This window comes from Peromyscus maniculatus, chromosome 2 (assembly GCF_049852395.1).
Source record: "Peromyscus maniculatus bairdii isolate BWxNUB_F1_BW_parent chromosome 2, HU_Pman_BW_mat_3.1, whole genome shotgun sequence".
Lineage (NCBI taxonomy): Eukaryota > Metazoa > Chordata > Mammalia > Rodentia > Cricetidae > Peromyscus > Peromyscus maniculatus.
This window is the reverse complement of record NC_134853.1, coordinates 149903497-149921130: the sequence shown is the minus strand read 5'-3', so window position 1 is coordinate 149921130 and position 17634 is coordinate 149903497. Positions and strand designations below refer to the sequence as shown.

The 17634-nt window shown below is 51.0% G+C and overlaps 1 long non-coding RNA gene across 2 annotated transcripts; it reads left to right on the top strand.

The window, feature by feature from the left end:
- The first annotated feature begins 1316 nt into the window (after positions 1–1316).
- On the top strand, positions 1317–14657 carry LOC121827390 (uncharacterized). 2 transcript variants are annotated; one of them, XR_013049361.1, is made up of 7 exons: positions 1317–2028; positions 2154–2342; positions 2806–8554; positions 9388–9570; positions 10658–13469; positions 13587–13688; positions 13883–14657. It is a non-coding gene; the product is annotated as an uncharacterized LOC121827390 (long non-coding RNA). The 2 variants fall into 2 exon arrangements; XR_013049360.1 differs by having other exon boundaries at positions 9388–13469.
- The last annotated feature ends 2977 nt before the right edge of the window (positions 14658–17634 follow it).

Genomic DNA, 17634 nt, shown 5'->3' with positions numbered 1-17634 from the left:
TGCAGGCTCTCGCAAGTGCCGCTGGGCCTGGAGGCCGGGCATGGAGCTGGGAGGTGGAGGGGAGTTATACTTAGGACAGGGTGGAGGAAGCACCAGTTCCTGGGCACAGGGGCCCTGGGCTTCCACTGGGCCAGGCTCTTTCCACACCGCTGCAAGGGCGTGGTCTCTCTGAGGCCTGCTGACCCCTCTCAACTGTGCCGAAGCTCCTGCTTGTTAGCCGATCAGGGCTTCCTGCGCCTCAGTTATCACAGCTGCTCAGCTCCAGAGGACCTGGGGTTGGTACAAGGACACTGGTCTCCAGGGTGGGGTTGGAGGGAGCATGGGGCTGGAGGGGGGTTTGAAGAGAGACTGAAGAACCTGGGCTTTGCTCTTGCCCTTTATTTCTCTCTCTGCAGATGTGATGTCTTTACTCCCCTCAGCCTCACACAGGGCGAGAAACCTTGTACCACCTTGGTTAAGCTGTCTACAGTCACCTTTCAGTCCCTAAAGCAGAAGATGTACACACAGAGACACAGACACGTACACACACACACACACACACACACACACACACACACACACACACCAGACAGACAGACACACACACCAGACAGACAGACAGACACACACACATCAGACAGACAGACAGACACACACACATCAGACAGACAGACAGACAGACACACCAGACAGACAGACAGACACACACACATACACCAGACAGACAGACAGACAGACAGACACACACACACACACACACACACACACACACACACACACACACGAAGTTGCCTGGCTCGTCTGACTTGAGTATGGCATCAGTACCAGCCACATCTTCGCCTCCCATATCAACTGTTCCTCCCAGAGGCAAAGTGCCAGGACCACAGCCTTCTCAGATCACATTCACACCTCCTCCTCCAGGAAGCCTTCCTGATTGCCGCTCCCAGGTTCTGAATCCCTTGAATGAGCCTGAGAAATTTCTGCTGCCTTGCCTGTCCTTGAGCACAACTGGAGTCTGCTTGTCCGTTTGTCCCTCCTACTCGCCCTGGACTTCCATCTCCTACGGGTGCTATGGAGTGGCCACACTGTCCTCACCCGTCTCTGAAACGCTCCGCAGCTCTTGCACCAGCCAGGCTGCATCCCTGTTCTAACCTGCAGGCCGCAGCCCTCCATTCCAGTGCCCTCTTCCCTCCTCTCCTGTAGAGTCCACAGAAGGGACAGGAACCACACGAGTCACCACAAGGCCTGTGTCCATCGTTTGTGAGCACGCAGGATTTTCCTCGGCTTTTTGGGGTCTTGGTATTGTTTTTTTCATCACCGAGAGAGACAGTTTGGAGGCCAGGGCAGAACAATTTAATAAAGTCTTTAATAAACTCCCTGGCAGATCACTAAGGGCAGGGCATAAAGGGGAGCCAGGGATCTGCAGTGAGTGCGCGGAGCAGCAGCAGCTAGCGCGGGTCCACCAGGTAGGAAAGGCCATCTGGACTTCATCGCTCCCAGCAGCCACATGCAGAGGGCTGCAGATGGGGTGGGGGGTTGCTGAGCCTAGGAGGGGAATCTGGGGTTGGGGGCTTCTGAGGGAAAGCAGGCTGGGGTAAGTGATGCCTGGCCCCACTAAGCCAATTGACAAAGGGATGGAAAAAAAAAATTCTCTTTTCCTGTGCCAAAGTAAACGATCCCTTCCAGGCCTGGCTTTCATTAACTTAGGCTTCCTGCTTCTCACAGTAAGGGGCCCTGGAACCATCACAAAGCACACTGAGAAATGGGGCAGGGCAGGGTACAGAGGCCTCCCTGTACTCCCAGGGCCTGTTGATGTTATCTATGGGGTCTGCTCCCAGCCAGATGCTGGGGCAGGCCTGTTGGACCTTCTGCATACTGGCCTGAGCTAGCATTCTTTCCTCATTTGCAGAGAAAGGTCCCAAGGCTCCGCCCTGGTCTCCTGTCCAGATTCCACTCTCTTCTGCCATGACCTTGCTGGGGCACAGCAGGAGAATCTTGTTTGCTCTGGGGCTGGGCCAGGCGGAATGCTCTCAGGTCCCTGTGTCCCAGGTACAGGCAGGTGGCAGAGCTAATGGATGCGCTTCCCTTCCTTCCCCATCCACGCTTTGTGCTTGTGGTCCTTGGAGAAGCCTCTGAGTAAATATTAATAATGTGCCTTTGTGTACATTGGCTAGGAAAGAGAATGAATCACTTCCCGCTCTACTCCTGGACTCAGAAGGAATTGTAACCACGGAAAAACGATGGGTCGCCTGGGCAGTGGTGAAGGGCCCGGGCAGAAGGAGCCGAGGAAGCACCAGTGGCCTCTGTCCCAGGCTGCTAAATGCTGACACCCCGAGTCCTACTCCCCATCAGCACAGAGAGGGGTGAGTGTATGTGTGAGTGTGGGGGTGGGGGATGGGCAGGTTCAAGCCCTCCCTCTGCAGGGCCCCACTGTGTGGCTGCAGCCATGGTTTCCTCTCCTGTCTGTATGCCAGGTTCTGAGTTAGATGCCTCACCCAGCAGGCAGGCGGGGCCCTTCCACAGGCTGCTTACCTCCCCACCTCTTCCTGATGGAGGGATGTTATTGTTTGAGACAGGATTTTACTATGTAGTTCAGGTTAGCCTCCAACTCGGGATCCGTCTGCCTTGGCCTCCTAAGTGCTGGGTTACAGGTGTGTGCCACCACGCCCACCCTGAACAGCTTGTACGTGCAGAAACATTGGGAGGAACACAAGTGTTCCTCCAAGGTGCCGGGACCAAGAAGCAAAAACAGGCTGGCTGGAACAGAGCCCATGTAGGGTGGCCCGGGGTGCCTTGGCAAAGCTCTGGCACCCTGCTGGTTCACAGGAACATAACTGGCGCATGGGCTGACGAGCACCACCCCATCCTGTGGATGTGGAAGCTGAGACCTGCTGAGAGGATCTACCAAGAACACCATCACAAGGGAAGGGAGAGGATCTGAGCCCGGAGTGAACGCCAGCATCTCGCCGCCTACCTTCCGCCGGCTGCCAGAGGATCAAAGTGAACGGGAGCAAGGAGAGAAGAACAGGGTGCTTGAAGAGGGCTTTGGGGCTGGGATAGAGAGGGAGAGAGAGAGAAGAGGGGATGGGAGGGGGAAACCATTGGGCATGGCCCGGCAAGGGCCTGCGCGTGTGGACAGCACGTAGGTAAGGTGGGCGCTTTCTGTGTGCCCAGACCTTGCTACAGCCTGAAGCATGTCGTCACATTTACTCATCAGATGACCTATGACCTAGTGCTGTCACAGCTGGTCAAGGGAACCAGGATCACACTAGGACCAGACCCCAAAGCACCCCCTGTTTGCTGAGCACAGCAGCTCAACCCCCAGACCCTGATGGAGCTTCTGCTTGAGGAAACTTCCCCACCCCACCCCCAACCTCCACTCCGCTGTGCGGCCTATAGCCAAATCACTTAACGTCTCTGAGCCACCTTTCCTTCATTTATAAAACAGCGATGTAATGTGCATAGAATCAGAGAAAGGGGAAGATATTTTCAGACATAAGAATTCTTTAGGGGAGAGCAAGGTTTGCCAGGTAGAAGTCCAGGTGGGCAGGAAGCAGATAGGATACACGGGAAGCCGCTGGTCAGGGGCTCTTCAGAATCAAGGCTCACTTTCTTGGAGACGTGGGGGAGCAGAATTGGGGTGGGGCAGAGCTGGCACCCTTCCCTCTAATCTCGCAGACTTCCTTTAATGGGAGAATTCAAGATGCCTGGTGTGTGGGGGGGCGTGTGCCTGGAAGAGAGACAGCTGAACCTTGACCTTGATATGACCTAGGAGACACGGCCAACATCACAGAGGGTCTGTGCTTCAGAGCAGGAGCCCCAGGAGCTGGCAGTGCATTCAGTGTGTACCAGCAGGGCTGGAACCCATCCTGGCTGTCAGGTGCATGAGATGCACCACCTGGCCTCCCATGCCCACCTTGCTGCCCTGATGGCGAAAGCACATCTGTCCTTCAGAGTCCAACCTTGCTGTGTCCAGGACCCTCTGCCCTGCACACTTCATCCCTTTCAGCATACTGTCACCCCCACGATGGAAAGGTTCCAACATTTAGTGCAAAAAAAGAAAAAAAAAATCAAGGCCACGACCTCCTGAATTCTGGGGTTCTTCCCAGCTAACCCCTGGCTCCTACATCTCTTCTTGTTATAACATTGTGACAAGGTTACAAAGAACCTTGTATCCTGTGGACGTGTCTCTGTCCTTGTGGCCCATGACTTCTTCGGTACATCTGACTCTTGAGATCACACCCTCCTTCTGGAAGCTCCCTCGCCTAGGTTTCTGTGACTTGGTTTCTTTCCTATGTTACAAGAGAGGGAGGGGAAATTCTAGAACTTTCTACAAGTCAAAAGTGTTCAGGGGAATGATCAACGGCCGTGGGAGGGAGGAGGAAGAGGGACTGTGTCTAGCATGCATGCTGTCTTAGTTACATTCCTGCGGCTGTTATAAAATACCCTGACAAAAGCAACTTCAGGGAGCCAGGGTTCACTTGGCTCTCAGTTCCAGGATGCAAAGCCACACTGACAGGGACTTGAAGCACATGGTCACAGTGCACACACAGTTGAGAGCAGAGAAGTGACTGATGCCCGCAAGCTGGTGCTCAGCCCACTTTGTCTACTCTTGTGCAATTTAGAGTCCCCCACTTAGGGAATGATGCCACCCAGAGTGGGCTGAGTCTTCCCATCTGAATTAATGCAATCAAGACAGTCCTCCATAAACTCACCCACAAACCCATCTGATCTAGACAATCCATCTTGAAGACTCTCTTCCAAGGTGATTCTCTGCTGTGTCAAGTTGACAAAGCATCATCACAGGAGGGACACAGGGTATTAAGGATAATCCCAGTTATCAGCACCCATAAGGCAGGCCCTGGGAGTGCTCAAGGCATCTGATTCTCACCACACCTGGGAGGGGGTTATGGTTGGTCTTTCTAGTTTCTATTGAAAAGAGGAGGACAAGATATGTACCAGGAAAGGAAAAGAGTTTGTCCAAGGACTCCCAGGATGCTGGAAAACAGACTGTTTTGTTTCCTCTCGAAATGTGTTTCTGGAAGACTTTTCCCTTTTGCAACATCTGGAATCTTTGTTGTTGTTGTTGTTACATTATAACGGATCGTTACCTGTTATGAAAATTAACCCACATCAGACATAACTTGAGACTATCTCCCCCAATTCCCTGCACTTCTTTCCCACTCTGTTGATCCTGTCCTTGTGCTGCATAGATATTTTTAAATTTTGATTTATGTCACTATGTTTTGAGGCCATTCTGAAGAGCAAATTGGCAATGATAAGCCCTAGTTCATTTTACCCCAAACTGAAGCCCACACCCACTTTCCATCAGGGCTTCATTAATAACATCTTTGCAGAGGAGGGGGCAGGTGGTACCCTGTGGGAAAGCCCAGTTTTTCCCCATCACATGGCCCCAGTGCTTTAGAGACCCACCGCACAGGGGCTTCATGCAGACCTGGATCTGACAGGCTCTGTCCCACTTCTGTATCCAACTTCCCCTGGGGATGAGGCAGAGGCCTCTCTTTGTGTGGAAGCTCAGATCCTGGCCCCCAAGTGTCCCGCACCGTGCACTACTGGCTTCTCCATGGGGTGCTTCTCCACAGCAGGCAGGCGCTGCCCCTGAGATCAGTGCCAACCTCAGACTGAGGTTTCATCTCCATGGTCACTGCCATTGTTGGCCTGGATCGGTTCATACTTCCAGAGTGCCCAAAGATGCCTCCTTTCTGGGCCAGGAGACTGACATTTCTTTCTCCCTAATCTCCCATCAGCTCCAACTCTTTTTGATCACAAAATGTTGGCGTCCTGGATGTGAAGATGGTGATTGTAGTTCTGTAGCCAACCCCCCCCAAAGGCAGCGTGTTCAGTACAGGGCCTACCAGCATCACCTGGGGCCTGACCTCCAGTGCCCTCCTTGTCCCCTAGACCATCATCCTTTGTGACCATTGCCAAGATCCCCTCCCTCTCTTCTTTTTCCTCACCTCAGACCTGACCCAGCATGTCCCCTCAGGAGGCTGGTCACCCTAGAGGACACTTCCTATTCTTGCTCCAGATCCAAGATCCTCACCAAACATCATGCAAAGGTCCAGCTCACTGCTGGTCCCTTCTATGGGAGCAGATGTGGGCCCCACTCCTTGGGCTTCCTTAGCTCAGCAGTGATAGAGTGATGGGTGGGTGCTGGTCCCCATTAGTATGGGTACCCGTCTGTAGTCACAGAATACCCCATTCTGCCTTTCCCATTGAGTGGCTTCCACTAAGCTAAACAGATAAACATGGAGATACCCAAGGGAGGCTGGAGGAAAATCAATAAGTAATAAAAGTTAACACAGGAGCAAATGAATTAGCAGAGGGAGCCAAGAGAGTGTCTGCCGTGTGAGGCACGCTGAACTCTCTGGGGTCGGGAGCCTGGTGGAGATTCTGCCCCGAGGAGTGTGGGAGGTTCTGGGAGTTAGACATAGGAACCCCCTGTTGCCCACTGGACTCCTGGGGGCCCCTTGCCAGATGACAGTGTGAGAAAGTGGACTGGATGCCTGAGGGCATTTCTGCACCTTAATCACTGGATCCATTCAGAGGCCACAGCCTAGGCATCGGCCTTCCACATGCCAGGCCAGTATCGCAGGGTGAGCTCTGTTACTCTGTGCCTGCTTCACGCTTTGTGTTCGCCACACACTATCTGTGTGTCTCAGGCCACTGACAGAACCTCTCTGTGCCAGGTTCCTTTGGTTTCTTTGTTTTGGTTTTGCTTTTTATCCAGGGTCTCACGACGTAGCCTTGTCTCATTATGCACACCAGTCTGGAACTAGTAGAGACCTACCTGCCTCTGCCTCTGCCTCCAATTGCTGGTAATAAAGGCTTACACTATTGCTCCTGGCTGTACCAGGTTCTTACAAACCTGCAAATCTGCAAAGTGGGGCATGTTAGCATAGATTTTTTTGAGACAGGGTTTTCTCTGTGTAGCTTTGGTGCCTGTCATGGATCTCGCTCTGTAGACCAGGCTGACATTGAACTTGTAGAGATCTGCCTAGCTCTGCTTCCTGAGTGCTGGGATTAAAGGCGTGAGACCACTGTCTGTCTAGTATAGGTTCTTACTGGAGGGTAGAAGAACCAAGAACCACAGTTAACACCAAGGGCTTGTGTCAGGTTGGCACAGGCTCAACTCTGGGAAAATACCGGGTAAGTACACTCTCTTACTGTCTCGGACCTTGCTTGGACCAAAGGCATTTCAGCCTCTCCCTTAGGGATCACAGAACAGGAAGCCACACTCAGGGAGGTGGGCAGCTTGCACAGGCTTTGCATTTTCTAAGTGGACCCAGGCATCCACCATGTGTCCTGCTGCTCTGCTCTGACCTCCCACAAATATCCTCCATCTTTTCAGCTGGTTGGACCATCAGCTCCACACTGACGAATGAAGAGGTCATAGTATGAGAAGTAGATAGTGTCAGGTCCCAGCCCCCCAAAATGACAGTTTTGGCTCAGCTTAGGCTGAACTCTGACCCAGTTAATACTCAGCACTCCTCGGAAACCTTGCAAAGTGGGTTTCTGTTTGCAAGGAAAAGCCATCACTTTTTTTATCCTCTCCTGCAGTTTCCCCAATCTCTGGAGAGGACATCTAGCTCTGTATTAACTCAGACACGTCTCAGAGCCCCATGCTGGTTCCCAGGCTGTTTCAGTAAACATGTCTCCTTCCCTCCGGAGCATAGCCCGTCATTACTGGCAGGACTCTCCCACCAGTTTTCCTATCCTTTCTGCTCCCGTGTATCCCTGACAATTGGAAGTCTGCCCTTCTTTTCTCTCTGGTCCTCTCCCTGTCCCCGAGAGGTAGCCACGGCAGACTCCCTCTGATGCCTCTGGCTGTTATCTCTTATTCACAATAAAAAAAACTCCCACTCTAATAATGGAATGGCCACGTGGGCAGTTTCTTTACTGGGACTTACCCCCTTGCATACAGAAACCTTGGATAGGCTCGTGCTTAACCCAAGATTACCTAAATAGTCGATGGAGAATTCAGTTCCAACTACAAGAGATGGAGAGTCTAGCAAAGGTTAGCTTGAAAAATGTAGGGGGTTCGTGTGTGCACTCATGTGTTGGTTTGTTTTGTTTTTCTTGCCTGCAAAGAGATTCAGATATGGTCATTCTTGGCTGTGGGTTAAGGGTTTCTAAACACTGAACAGGATCCAGGTTTATCATGTCCTGACATCTTCAATATGTGTGTTTTCATGTCCTCGGGTTTGAAGCCTCATAGTCATGAAATGGCTGCTACAGCTCCAGGCATCACATCTGGATGGAATTTAGAAGGCAGATGGGCTGTCAGGAACAAAGACCCAGGAGAAACAGAGGTAATAAGACATATCAGCAGGATTGAAAATGTCCCCATGAACCAGACAGACCCTTGAGGGGATGGAGTGATCAAGGACAGAAAAGACAGAGGGTGAAGTTCAGAGGCCTCCAGAGAACCTTGACAGCTGTGTATATGGATTTAACCTTGAACCTGAGCAGTAGGAAGCCATGAGCTCCCCGCTCCAACCCAAACACAGCTCAGAAACGCCCCCTGCTGAAGACAAAAGCTCGGAGCAAGCAGGTTAGTGATGGTCATGGCTGGCACTTTATTAATTAGGCGTCCCGAATACATTAAACCTGGGCATTTAATTTAGATTTACAGGGATAATTTGGATTTATGAGACTAGTTATCATGCATTAAGTACGGAAAATGCCTGTTGGTTTCATAGGCGACATTTACTGAAGCACGTGAAAGAAAACTATGGACCATTTAATTACCTCCTGTTAGCTCAGAGTTGCAGGAAGTCTGGGGGAGGGGCCCACATTCTCCAAGTGTGGGTTCTCCTAGGGGGTGTAATCTCTCCCTCCCCTGGGTGGTGGTTTTGCAGACACTGGGTGATGTCAACCCCTCCAGTGGCTCTGTGGTCTGGGCTCTCTCAGCTGGCAGAGACCTGGCTGGGATGGGAGCCTCCTCAATGGGAGTCTGCAGCCAGGTCCTGCCTAAGCTTTAGCGCTTCTGATATTTGGTGGACACTATCCCTGTCCCCCTTTAATGGAAAGGAAACATGGACTTTGCCAGGTAAATAGCACTCTGGGGGGTCACAGCTATGCACCACAAGGCTGGGACACAGTCATGCTTCTTAGTGCCATGTGTCTGCCTAGCGCTACTTCTCATCTTGTGGGCATGTTGGGTGCAGAGCGCTGGGTGCGCAGATTCATGGCAAGGCCCAAGCCACACACTGCACAGCCTTGCTAGGCAGATGCAAGGCCAGCAAGCCGGTTACACGTGTTGGAATACTGCTTGATGGTTCTTGTGTAAGGGCACAGATTGTGCTGACGTATCGGCTTGAGGGGACGAGGAGAGGGGTGTAGAGCAGGACAGAGAGTGAGAACACACACGGACTTCCATTTAAGGATGAAGCCAGTGTTCAGAACAGCTGCTCCGGGAGACTAAAACCATCAAAAGAAAGTTTGAGCACAAGACGTCTCACTGGCAAAGCCGTGGCACGGGCAGCTAAGGGTTCTCAGGCCGGCTCCTGCAGGGCACGTGGGCAGGAGGCTCTGGAAGATTGCATGAAGCTAGTGCAGTGGTTGCTGGTAAGTGGGGGTCACTGACTCCTGGGGCCCCCTGCCCTCATTCCAGTGCGGGCCCCATCCTGAAGTGGGAGGTGGCCAAGGCTGGCTGGGCTCTCTTCTCCTCCCTAGGAACCCTTCCTCTTCTTTTCTGACATCCACTATCCTGTCAAAACTGTAAGTATCTCAGTGACATCTTCTCTGATGTCCCCATTTACTTCTGAATCCCCATTGCCAACCTGGTGCCCCGAGAGAGAGACAGCTGCTAAATATTCATTGAGAGAGAAGGGAAAGAGAATGAATATGCACACGGGAAGTGTTCCCAGTATTCCTCGGCTGTCTGGTCAGACCCTGTGAAGCATGTCGCGCTAAGGAGTCTGTGTGGTCCTCTGAAAGTTGTCCCTGGCCATAGAAGATCACCTCTTACATTCAGGGTATCTCCTGTGTTTAACAGGCCCCATCCTCCATGATGCCATCTCTTCCAATCAGCCCCGGGAGCCTTCTTTCCCGAAGGCCTCAGAGTACAGAGTGTTCTAGTGAGGGATTCCCACTGCAGTTAAATTTGAATTAACCTCCCAGCATGTGTCACTGTGGGGGAGTCAGTGATTCAGTTAAGGCTCACCTAGAAGGACCCAGAAAAACCACCTGTTCACAACCAATGAAAGTAGCATGGAGTGAGGGATGATTGCTTTTGCATTTCTTATTTGGCTCAAGTGGATCCAGGGCTCAAGGGTTCTAGAGAAACAATTAAAATTGTTGCCTGGGATCTGAGCAGGATGAGGTTGGCGAGCTCTGTATTAGCCCATGCTGGGATAGGCTGGAACCCTCTGAGCATGTCCAGAATACTAGGGACACACATGTACAGTGTTCCTATCCCCCAAACAGTCATTTTACAGAGAGGAAAAAACAGACTTGCCGAGGGGCAGGATGACCCAAGGTGGCACCATAAAGTGAGTGAAGGGGGAGCCAGGAGGTGGGGTGTGCGTCTAGACACAAGCCCCCATTCCTAGGCAAGGAAGGCAGGGTGGGGCCCGCTTGACATCTACTACCCTTGATAAGGCACTGGGCCTGTGTGGTCCTGCCTAACTTTGCTCTTGTTTCAGCCACACAGGAGCCTCTGATCTAGGCTGAGCGCTAAGAGGTGCAAGGGCACAGGAGGGACAGACACCCCCGTGGCTGACCCAGGACCTGTCCCCAACCTCTGAAGCTGTGTCCTGTCCATGCCCATGACACACCGCTGACCCCTGAAGGGACATGTGGGCACTTTGTGACCCGGATCAAGGTGCCTTTGCCTCTGTGGGCCTCCGTGTCATCATCTGAGAATGGAGAGTGAGACGGTCCTTGTGAAAAACTGACCCAGCTTCAATCCAGACAGTGCAGGCAGATGATGAAGCCCTGCAGACCCAGCCCTGAGACCCTGCCGCCTCCCCAGTCACATCTGAAAGGACTCTGCACCTCACAGACTGACCACAGAGCACACACTGAGGTAGAGCATGATCTGGTCACACGACACAGGAAACTGATCCTGAGACAGGGTGGGCATTGGCTGGTCCCATGAGAGAGCAGTCACAGACTCCCAACAACTGAAAAAGAAGAGGCTTCTGTCACCTGCCAGGTGGCAGTTTCTTCCCAATGGTTCCCAGGGCATAGCATATTGTCCACACACAGTAGGTGATCCAGGCCATTTTTTTAAAAAATTTTTATTCATTTTATATACCAACCACAGATCCCCCTCTCATCCAGGATAAGTCCTCCCCGCCCCCATGGGGACAGCTAAGCCTGGTACATTCTGTTGAGGCAGGACCAAGCCCCTCCCAACTGCATCAAGGGTGAGCAAGGTGTCCAACCATAGGTAATGGGATCTAAAAATCTAGCTCCTGCACCAGGGATAGATCCTGATCCCACTGCCAGGGGCCCCTCAAACAGACCAGCTACACAACTGTCTCCTATATGCAGAGGGTCTAGTCTGGTCCCATGCAGGTTCCACGGCTGTCGGTCTAAAGTTCGTGAGCTCCTTTGAGCTTGGTTCAGTTGTCTCTGTGATTTCCCCATCGAGATCTTGACTACCCTTGCTCATGCTCCCTCTTCCATCTCTTCGACTGGACTCCTGGAGCTCGGCCTGGTGCTTGGCTGTGGATCTCTGCATCTGCTTCCATCAGTTACTGGATGAAGGCTCTATGATGACAGTTAGGGCATTCACCAATCTGATTACCAAGGTAGGCCAGCTCAGGCACCCTCACCACTATGGCTAGTAGTCTAGCCAGGGGTCATCCTCGTGGGTTCTTGAGAATTTTCCTAGCCCCAGGTTTCTCCCTCTATGGAGACATCTCTTTCATTCCTCTCCTACTCCATCCCTCCCCCAGTTTGACCACCCCTTCCCTCATGTTCTCATCCCCAATCCTCTCCCCTCTATCCCTCCCCATCCCCAGTTTACTCATGGAGATCTCCTCTGTTTCCCTTTTCCAAGGTGATCCGTACATTTCTCTTAGGGTCCTCCTTGTTTCCTAGCTTCTCTGGAGCTGTGGGTTGCAGTCTGGTTGTCCTTTGCTTTACCTCTACTATCCACTTATGAGTGAGTACATACCATGGTTGTCTTTCCAAGTCTGGGTTACCTCACACAGGATGACATTTTCTAGTTCCATCCATTTGCCTGGTTTTGTTTTGTTTTTACAGCTGAGTAATACTCTATTGTGTATATGTACCACCAGGCCATTCTTGACCTCTAAGGGGCCCAGAATGAGAACACAGATAGATGCCCACACACCATCTGCTGAAAAATTTAAAGTTGTAAATCAAACTAGCACATTATGTCATGAAGTTACATTGCATTCTACTTTTTCCTTATAGCTTCATAACAGACGGGGTAGTTGGGTTTGATTTTAGAATCCTTGGACTCCAAGCATTCCACCCAGGAAGGCAGATTCTCAGGGGAAACTGACCATGGCCTTGGCTTCCAGATTCTCCTTGTCTTCCTGCCCTTGATCCCAATAGCACCGTGAGAGTGCCCCCTCCGGTACCTATGTGGACGTCTGTTACAGCTCTGCTAACAGCTCACTCGCAGCCCACTGCCCAGTATGAATGCTCAACCTTTCCCCAACATACCTGGGGAGGAGGGGTTTGGGCAGACCATTTGGACAGAGAGCCTCAGGGTCCCAGACACTCCAGCTGAATCATAAACAAGAGGGGTCCCAGGCTCTGGATGGGCATGTGACTTTGGACACAGATTCTATGTCCCATGGAGAGAGACACACCAGAGCTGAGCCAGATTGGGGGGCGGGCAGTCTATATTGCTCAGATAGCAGGGTTCTGAGACACATCCCCTTGCCAGGCTGTCTGCTGGGTTATTCAGTAGGAATAACCAAAGAGGCCACAGCACCTAGCCCTTGGAGGGGACTCAGACCTGATGTCAAAGTTCTGGATAAAAGCTGAGACTAGACCAAAGTTGAGCTGTGGAGCCCCAAAGAGTCATTCAGTCAGAAAAGGGGTCTGGGCACAAGAACTTGACACCTCTAAAAGAGGCTCACCATTCTCCTCCTGAGTCCACCTAGAGAGGCAGGAGAAAGGGTGCTCTGCTGGTTCCCAGGTAGTCCTGTATCCTTACCAGGAGTACCACAGCCTGGGGAGGAAGCCATAAGCACCATCAGGAGCAGGAACTCACAGACACCATCAGGTGCAACCTGCTCTGTGGAATGCTGTGGGTGTGCTCGCTCCATCTCGGCACTATTCCATGTTTGACTCCACTTAGTTTTAAGAACCACACCTTCCTCAAAAGAAGAACTTTCTAGATCCGCTTTCTACAGATCTTTCTGGAGACAGAACAATGAGAAGAGAAACTGCCCCCTAAAGAAGAGAAAGAAGGAGAGGAAATGGGGGACAAGGGGCAGAGAGGACTTGTGTTTGTCACAGCCAAATAATTCACTGGGGTGAGTAGGGAAGGTGTGTAGCCAAAACTGTTCACAGTGGCAGAGCAGACTCAGACACAGCTGTGCTATTGTCACTAAGTGGGAAAGGCAATCAAGACTGAATTGTCACTTTCACAGGCACGGAGAGTCTGCCTCTACAGAGGGCCGTCCAACTCAATACCCACTGTCAGATCAGGAGACCTCTGTGCAGGATTCTGGAAGGAACACTCAGGGCAAATGGTAGTTGTAAGAATATCTACTCTTCCTGTGGGTCCAAGGCCCCACCATTGGGAGGGTTCCTGGAAATCTCCAGCTTGGGGGACCCCACTGCCTGACAGGGCACATCTTCTATGCCATGACCTGTACCAGCCACCAACCTGCAAGGATGACTTCTTGAGTTCCACCTCCACTCAGAAGTTGCCATTCTCTCCCAGTTCCAGGTTGGAGAATTGCTGTCCAGGGTCCTGCAGCAGGGATGCAGAGAGACTGCAGAGCTGTGGAGACTCATATTCCTCACCCATTCCCCCAACACACATAGTCGAGGCTGGCTTCGAACTCACTGTATTGCTGAGGATGACCTTGAACATCTGATCCTCCCACCTCCCCGTCCTGAGTCCTTAGTTACAGGTGTGCAGTACTATACCTTGTTTACACAGTGCTGGGGTGGACTCCGGATCCCATGTGTGCTAGGCAAGCGCTCTACCGACGGAGTCACCCCCACCCCCAGCTCTAGCTCACGCTTTTTAACTGCTTTACAGCCCCTGCCCCAGGTGGCTCCCATCTCTCATTCCTAGAGGTTAAGATGCCTTTGTGGTCCTGGCTCACCACTTGCAAGAGGTGAGGAATTACCAACTCTATACGGGATGCTTCGAACAATTTTGAAAAACTAAGGGATATAATGACTCTGGCTGCTGTTCCCAGCATTGCTGGACGGAGTAATAAAGAAAACGGATGAGCTCAGGGAGTCCATTTCCCAGCCCCACGTGTGTATAAACAACCTAAGGGCTTGGCAGTGTGCCCTGAAGGAGACTCTCCCCTCCCACAGCCATAAGGCTGAGGCTGCTGAATACCAGACACCAGACCTCTCGTGCCACTGCTGTCTGTCGGTGCGAGCTGAGCTTTTTAGCATTGCGGGATGCCGCAGATACAGCGAGGGCACTGATGGGTGGGGGGCAGGATCCTTTACACTGAGATGAAAACCCATAGGAGGCTGCTAACACTAGGTTCCTAAATTCTGATGCGTCAGAGAAAGGGCATCTCCACCCTCAATGGCGTCACCGCCCTGAGTTACTGATGTTCACTGGTGCAGTTCCCGTTAGACAAAGCTGATGTCCCCAGGGGCCCACTCTGCCCTGCAGCTGTATTTCTAGCGCTACAGCCACAATCTACAGCCGTCCCCTAGAGATGAGGGACATGGTGGGATGCAGAGGACGTGTGCTGTGGGCCCAAAGAACTCAGGTTTTCTATAAGCAGAGGTCTGGAGAATGGGGGGGGGGCGTTTAGGGTCTGGACACAATGGTGGAAGGAACATGAACTTGAATGAGGCTGGATTTATTGATCTGGGCCCATTAAGCGGAGATTCTGGGTTTGATGTTGCGGCTCATGGAGTTAAAGGTGGTATTGTGGTGGTTTGAATGAGAATGGCCCTCGGAGACTCATATGTTTGAAGCTTGGTCCACTGTTTGAGCAGGATTAGGAGGTGTGGCTTTGTTGGAGGAGGTGTGCCACTGAGGATGGGCTTTAAGGTTTCAAAAGTCCACACCATCACAAGTTCTCTCTCTCTCTCTCTCTCTCTCTCTCTCTCTCTCTCTCTCTCTCTCTCTCTCTCTCTCTCTCTCTCTCTGCTTTTGGGTCTGATGTAAGTTCTCAGCTACCTACCTGCTTTCATATTCCCTACTGTGATGGTTTAACCCTCTGGAACTGTGAGCCCCTAAATTAAATATTTTCTTTTATAAGTTGTCTTGGTCATGGCGTTTTGTCACAGCAATACAAAAGTAACAAAGAGAGGTAATATTAACTGAAACATTAATTTGGCTGGTTGGCAGAAATGTGGGTTGAGACAGTTCCCTGTGACTGAGCTGGAAATGCCTGATATGCCAAGGGTCAAGGTTTACTGTTGACAGAGGGAGCCAAAAGCCTGGGAATACTTTTAGCTAGAGTGGGACTCACCCATTAAGACTTACTCTACACACCAGGATCCAGATGTGCCATGCAGGTTAATGTTAATTACCAACATTCCAGAGTTACCTAGGATATGTGCCTCTGTGCATGCCTATGGGGGATTACCTTAACTTTGTGAACTGAGGAGGAAAGACCTGTCCACTGTGGGAGGTACCGTTCCCTGGCTGGGATTCTAGACTGTGTAAATGGAGAAAGGGAGCTGAGCAGCAGGATGCATCCATCCCTCCCTCTGCTTCGCAATGGCTCATGAAATATGACCAGTTTTTTTTTTTTTTCAAAACTTCTGCTGACTCAATTTCTCTGCCATGATGGACCGTACTCTTGTTCTCTTGAGTTGCTTTGGTCAGGGCAATTTGTCACATCCAACAGGAAATGAAACACATTGTAACCAGTACTTGAGGAGGCAGACTTGTGAGGGACAATGTCCTTGCAGACCTCTCCCATTGCTCTCCTCCATAGGCCTATCCTTACAGTTGGAGCCATCACTCAAGTGATAACTGGCCCCCAGAGCCAAGTGCTAGTGCTCAACAAAGGCAAGGTGAGCATGATTTTGGTGTGGACAGTAGAGGCAAAACAATGTTCATGACGCTCCAAAAGATCCTGAGTGTTCCCAAGACACAGACAACAAGTGTACAAAGTCTTACTCCATCCATGGAAGCAACAAGGTCCTGGAGCAATAGAAAGACACAATACCTTAGTTCACAATGCCAGTCACAGATCTTCAACCTATTCCTAGACTCAAGCCAGGTTATGGAGCCCATGAGTAAGAGGGAAGCAACATCTCCTTAAGGAAGGACTCCCAGTACAGTATCACAAACTTCTATGGCTAATCTTTCTCCCTTCCTGTCCTTAAGGGAACTACAGCTTTTTGTAAGGACAACTGCACACTGAGGAAAAGGAAAATCCAGAACTTCCAGAGGGTTCTGGACATTGGCTCTGTACTGACGTGGAATTTGGGAGATCCCTAATAACTCTTGGCCCTCCAGTCAGAGTACAGATTATGAAGGTTAGTTGAGTTTCAGATAAGATCCAATTCGCTGCAAGTCCCGTGGGTCCCTGAGCTCATCCAGGTCACTTCTCTGTCCCACAACACATAGCTGGGATTAGCATACACTGGGCAGAGTCACCACATTAGTTCTCTGACCTGTGGTGTGAGGGATATGATGGTGGGAAGGTTTACATGGAAACCTTAGAGTTGCCTCTTCCTGAAAAAGTCCTAAAGTCCTTGGAAGACCCTTAAACATTAGCACCACCATGAAGGACCTGACAGATTCCACCATATCCCCACTTAACTCCTTAATTTGGCCCATGCAGAAGACAGATTATGTTGCAGAATGACTGTTGATAGTTTAATGAAGGGCTGACATCAATTACTGCTTAATGTTAGATGCAATTTCTTTGCTTGGTAGACTAACAATCTTCCTGGTACCTGGTATGTGACTATTGACCTGGAAAGTACCATTTCCTCTATCCTCCCCAAAAGACTCTAGAAAACAGTCTGCTTGCAGGTGACAAGGCCAGCAGTACACCTTCACTGTCCCACCTCATGGGTTCCTCAATCCTCTAGCCTGAGTGACAACCTAGTTTTTAGGGCTCTGGATCACTGGCTTCTTCCACAAGGCTCACATTGGTTCATCATATTGATGATACTACTCTGATTAGACCAAAGGAACAGGAAGTAGCAAAGACTCTAGACTTGATAACAACGCATATGCACATCAGACCATGGGAAACATATGCAACCAAATTTCTAGAATCTTCTACCTCAATGAGATTTCTAGAACTCTAGGGATACAGGCATGTGGAGAAATTCCTTGAAGGTGGATAAGAAGATGTCCTGTCCCCTCTTATCACCAAGAAAGCAGCAAAATGCTTACTGTGAAGTTAAAAGAGGCATGAATCTCCACAAAACCCAACAGAACACCCCAGAAGGTGACTGGAGGCCACATACACTCACCTGGTGCAGAAGGAGGGTGTTTTCGGGCTGGAAGCACAGACTATTGTA